General features: G+C 48.5%; 1 protein-coding gene across 1 annotated transcript in view; it reads right to left on the bottom strand.

Annotated features, from left to right (window-relative positions):
* LOC138165102 (volume-regulated anion channel subunit LRRC8C) overlaps window positions 1–3,716 on the bottom strand; it is a 105,291-nt gene extending 101,575 nt beyond the window's left edge. The window contains exon 1 of the mRNA XM_069093271.1: window positions 3,364–3,716. The gene's annotated coding sequence lies outside the window, so the exon portion shown is untranslated. The remainder of the gene's footprint in view (window positions 1–3,363) is intronic.
* Window positions 3,717–6,000: the final 2,284 nt, after the last annotated feature.

Below are 6,000 nucleotides of genomic sequence, written 5' to 3' on the forward strand. Positions count from 1 at the left end.
AGAAGATGGATCTCAGGTGCTGGCATGACCTATCCAGGGTAGGTGTTGCAAAAGTGCCACTTTTTAGATTACTTTTAAAGTTTCAGACATAAAGGCACAAAAATGACCTGTTCAGAGACAGATTTTTAACTGTTGGTATGCCCCAAAGGTGATGAAAATTGGAATGACATAAAGTCAAGAAAACTTTTAGAGGAGTCAGGGCTCAAACCAACAGAGAAAAATACTCGAAACATCTTAGATTTTGTGTGACCTAATCATTCAGCAGTCACAAAACTGAATCACTGCTTGTACTGATTAGTCATCAGACTGTGAACATATACAATTTATATGTATTCACACATGTATAACATATAGTAATACAGGAAGAATCTATGATTTCATCAATTTGGGAAACTCCCTGCACAGATGGCCACTCTTGAGTGATGTAGCAGATGTCTTAAGGAGCTGCTAGTGAAGTGGGATTCCAACCTAGGTCTTTCTGATTTCAAGCCCAGACTCAATCCACTATCCTGCCTCCACCAGCCTGCTGTTCAATAGTTGTGATGTGATCATGTCACACATATAACAGAAACAGCAGATCAGTTCAACATTTTAAAATTAATTTCATACATAATATGACAGATTGTTTAAACATTTGGTACAAATTTGGAATCAGGAAGACTCATCTTCGTGAATAAAAATCTGGCCTAAGACACTTAATAGCTGTGACCCTGGGCAAGTCACTTCACCCTGTTTGCCTCAGTTTTCCCATCTGTAAAATGAGCTGGAGAAGGAAATGGCAAATCCCTCCAGCATCTTTGCCAAGAAAACCCCAACTGGGGTCACAAAGTGTGGGATATAACTACATACAAACGAACAATAACAATTTGTCGTTAGAAATGTAACTGCTGTGCATTAGGGTCATGGCTTTAAAGCTGGAAGGGACCTCAAAGGTCCAACCAGTGGTAAAAACAGGTCCTTATTTGCCACCTACACACAAAAAACAAATTAGTCAGTAGTTGCTAAGATATGTGATACCATCACTTGTAAACAGTGAAATGCTGAAAAGAATCAGAAAGGTACATTAGGCAAGTCATTTCAACAGGTGATGGGATTTCACCCAAGGATCACACAGGTAAATAAGGAGCAGAGGCAGGATTTGAATCCATGGTTTCCATACTCCCCAGTGCTTTCTCCTGTATACCACAATGGATGACTATTCCAAAGCTTTGGGATTTGGGGTCTGTTTTTTGAAGATGAGGTTCTCAGAAACATCAATAATTGAACCCATTGGAGTAACTAACAGGTTCTGCAACTCTCTGAAAGTATTTTCTTCCTTAGACATATTCCACTAAATATTAGCTGCTCTGGAGAAAAGAGGCTCCTACAGATAACAAAAAGGCTGTCCATTTTATCAATTAAAAAGATTTTGAGTTAGACTGGTTTGCTTTGCATGATACACATTACACCTCAGGCTATTTGCAACAGCCTGGACATCACAATCCTAGAACAACTACACACTCTATACACACTAGATTTAAGACTGGGTATTTAATTTAACCACTGACCCCAGGGAAGCTTCTTATCTTGGACCCCCCTACCATCTAAAGCTCGACACCTAAAACACTTCTTACAGTATAAAATTTGGTCTGCTAATTTGTTTCCAGTACCATATATAGACCTCAGCAAAACTTTTTTCTTTCTTTCTTTTTAGTTTTCAGCATTCACTTTCACAAGATTTTGAGTTACAAATTTTCTCCCCCTCTTTCCTCTACTTCCCACCCCAAGATACGGAGACTATTGAATATCCCTTATCCCAACCTTCTCTCTTACATCCTCCCCCCATCCCCACCCCTAACTTTCAGCAAAACTTCTGAAATACAGTCTATTTTGTACCCTCCCAAATCCCATAAAAACTTGAATTCGTTAACATGGTTTATTTTGAGTATTTTGCAATATACCCAAACAAGGGTACAACTTTTGCAGATGCCAGTATTATTTCTAGGGCAGAGGTCCCAGATCTAATTACACTCCCTTCCCCCCCCCCCCAGTTTCTGCTAGTTGACGCATTAAAAGAAAAAATTTAAAGAAACACATTAAAAGAAAATAAAATTTGCTGTTGTCTTATTTCTTTGGAAATCATTGTTTACCTACCAGGAACCATTAACTTTCAGCAAAGTAAAGATTTCTTAGACTAGAGGTCTTTTAGGGAAACAACACCCAGAAGAGACATTGATATGTTAATTAAGGCCTCTAATTGTCAAAATTTGAACAGACCACTTTCCTCCCCCCAAAAGAGTTTAAGCAAAGAAACCAGAGACCATTCCTTTCTCATACTCCCAGGTTTTCTTGTAAATTTGAAAAGTCTAAGGACTCTTCAACGTTCAAGTGAAGTTTGGCACCAACATTCTGAAAGACCCACAGGGGAGGATGTGGGATAGATAGATAGGAATGCTCTAATTGAGCGTGGTTTTGTGAGGATGACTTGGAAGTCGATTAGGAAAAAAAAAGAGATGACTGACAAAAGGAAGGTGCAATTGACCACTAACTCTCTGTAACCGCCCTTTTTGGGAATCTTTAGAGAGAACAACGTTTTAGAAGCTACTGAAAGAACAAGTTAGCAGCAGCAGGAGGAGGGATGAGTGGTTCCCCTCACAAGCCTGGTGGTTCTGGTAGGAAAAGGTGAGCAGCCCCTGCCTCCAAACACTGGCCGCCTTCCTGCCCCCACGGCTCCGGCTAGCACCTCTTTCTTCCCGCAGGTGAACAGACATCTCTCAGACACCCCCTTGCCATCACAGTTCTTTCATTCTCATCCCTTGTCTTCCTCTTAATGAGCTGCAACTTTGGACTTAGGTGTGGGGGAAGGCTGACGAGAGAAGGCAGCTGCTCTTCCACGGGGATGTGCCCAAGGTGAGCGAAAACGACGCTAACCTCTCCCCAACCCGACCACCGCCTTTCTTCCTCCTCCATCTTCCAGTTCCCAGAACCTGCAGCCCACCAGCCGAGTGCACAGCAGGTTGGGGAACGGGGGGCGCCAGCCCAGCCAGAGGGAAGGGGCGAGGCCGAAGAGGCTGAGGCCAGCTTTTGGAGAAGCCACAGTAGGCGGCTGGCTGGCTGCAGCTGCGGCAGTCACAGCAGAGAAGCTGGGCGGAGGAAGGCGGTGGCATGCTGCTACCGAGAAGAGCAAGCAAGGGAGGAGGAAGAAAAAGGAAGGGAGGCGGTGGCGGAGGTGGTGGCAAGTTCTTGTAGTAGTCACACGTTATAACGGAGCCCGACTAGTCACCCTCCTCCTCTTCCCAGTCCCCAGGGCCAGGAGGGCGGTGCTGGGCTGGCACTCCTATCCATCCTCTCCCCCACTGGCCCGGACTGCCCCATCTCCTTTACCTTTGGGTCCCTGGCCGGCGGGATTGCTGATGAGGAGAGGCGAGGGCGCTGCGAGCTGGACTCACAGGAGACGGCAGTCCTCCGAGATGGGAGGGTCGTCGGTGAGGCCACCGGGAGGCCGCCGTGGAGCGCGGTTCATGGCTTATCTCAGCGGTAGCAATGCGGCGGCGGCGGCGACAGCGACCACGGCGGCTTCCTCCTCCCGGTTCCGAGGCTGAAGGCAGCTAACGCCCCAACCCCTAAACAGCCCTCCCCGCGGGCGCCTCCTCCTCCTTCCTTCTCCTCCTTCTCGGGCTGCTGCTTCTGCTGCTGCCACTGCTGCTGCTTCTGCTCCTGATGCTGCTGCTGTTGCTGCCGCCGCCGCCGCCGCCGCTGCTGCGGCCAGCACCGCCCAGCGCCCGGCCCCCAGGGAGGGCGGGCCGCGCCTCCCGCCCCCTGCCCACCCGCGGTGGCGCGCTGAAATCAGCGGGATCCACTCCTGCGCCCTGGCCGTAGTGACGCAAGCTGGCGTTCCAGGGGGATCCTTCCCGCTCGCCTAAGCACTCCTATCTTCGAGCTGGGGAGCGGGGTAGGCGGTGGCTGTATTCCTGTGTGCCGGCGGGCTGGATAGGCTCGAGCCCCTCGGGCCTCCCGGGCTGGAGTCCCCCTCTCTCCCCTCCTCTCCTCCCCGTATGGGTGTGGGTGTGGGCGATTAGGCAGCGGCTGCTCCCTAAGCAAGGTCCCACATCCCCGAACAATGCTAGGAAAAGCTGGGGGCTTCTCTGATCGGTCACCACCCCCGCCCCCAGTCCCGCCTCTCCATCCAAAGGAGAAGCTGGGACTATAAATAGCCGTCGTAGGAACTCTTAGAGGACTATCCCGAGTTGGATAGGGCGTTTATCTCTTCCCCCCCCCCCCCCTTTGCCTTCCCTTCCCTTCTGGACGAGCCGGCGCCCCCGAGAGAAGGAAGGGTTAAGAAGGGCAGGGCCCGGTCGGACCAGGATGTTGGAGCAGAAGGGGAGGGGGTGGGGAGAACTGCAGTTTCCTGAACCTTCTGCCCCACTACAGTCCCCACTCCCAGGTATCCCCTAGCAGAGAGCTACTAAATTTCTACATGATGAGCCAGTCCCTTCCCTGCAGGGATCCCCACTTTTCCTAAAGTTGCTGTGAGAATCCACTCATTTAGCTCTGCACAGCCAGGTCTAACCTTCCAGCTATCCAAGGCCCTAGCGACATCGGGGCTGTGCATATGTGGAGTGGAGAGCACACATTTAGTGCGACCTGGCAGACACTTGGGAAGTCTTTCTTTCTCTGCTTCATTGTCTTTCCTCCCTACCCAGGTTCTTTGCATCTTTAAGACTATCATGAGTATGGGAAAGCTTGGGTCCAAATTACAGACCTGGAAAAGTTATTAGGAGACACTTCTTTCTGAAAAGGATTCTAGAAGAGAGAAACAAAGACACAGCTCTGGCTTGGCACACTGGGTGGGAAATAGATTTGGACGACCAGGACAATTATTAGGAAGCCAGCGGCCTCACACAAGGGGGCCACATCTAACGGACCTCGAGAAAATAGGTCTAACCTCCTTTTCCTCCCCCTGCTTTTGTCTCTCACACTGAAGGAGAATTATTCAGTAGTGGTTCGATGCCTTGTACTGCTTCCTGGCTGAAGTGCCGGCAAGTCACCCTTCTTTAGTTCCTTCCTTATGACTCCTTTCTACTTTCCAGGAAGCCTACCTCGAATGGCCTTAGGGCTGCTCTATGTCTCTAACCCCAACCTTATTAAGCAAGCTGACTCAGAATGGGCTTCATTTTGCCCAGCACCCAAAACAAATTCCCAAGATAACAGATGAATGTGTGGAGCATCCGTGGGTGGGGCTTACCAGAGCCTGTTACTAGGTAGGAAGAAAGGAAGAGATCATGGACAGTGAGTTGGAAAAGATTGTAAAAAGCAACTTAGTTTAGCCCGTACCCCAACGTATTCTACCTGTACTCTGCAATCCGTGCTCTACTATACCCCAAGACTGGCCCTTAGAGAAAGCCCCTCACCTCCCCTGGGGTAGCTCGTTCTCTAAAAGTTAGGAAATCTTTTATCAGCCCTAAATGTGTCGTGGCATCGCTGCCTTCTGGGGCCAAGCAGAAAGAGTCCAAAGTCTCTCCACAGTAGAATGTAAACACTTGGAGAGCAGGGGTTGCTTAAATCTTGTCTTTGAATACTCAAGGCAGCGCTTAATAACCAGTGGAAATTCAACAGATGCTTGTTGTTGAATTTCTTGACCTACTCAAGTCTTCTCTTCAGACTAAACATCCCCACTTCCTTCAAGTGATCGGCCCCTTTCACGGTCTCCAATCTTTTCACACCATCTTGGATCTTGTTTCTCCACCTGAGCTCCAGTATGCTAGTGCTCTTCTAAAATGAAATCCCCAGCACCGAAAACAATTCCCTTTGACTGATGGACTTCAGTAGTTGGTCTATGCTAGGAAAATCATAGATCCAAGTGATCTCCCCTAAAGTACTGATCTGACCATGTCATTCCCCAACTCAAGAAACTCTAGTGGCTCACCTCCAGGATCAAATATAAAATCTTCTAGCATTCAAAGCCCTTCATAACCTGTTGTAACGGTAATGGGATTTGAAGATCTTCCATGTGCCAGAATT

This window comes from Petaurus breviceps, unplaced genomic scaffold (genome assembly GCF_028583685.1).
Source record: "Petaurus breviceps papuanus isolate PSGF00001 unplaced genomic scaffold, PetGlider_PUasm1.0 207, whole genome shotgun sequence".
NCBI classification, from domain to species: domain Eukaryota; kingdom Metazoa; phylum Chordata; class Mammalia; order Diprotodontia; family Petauridae; genus Petaurus; species Petaurus breviceps.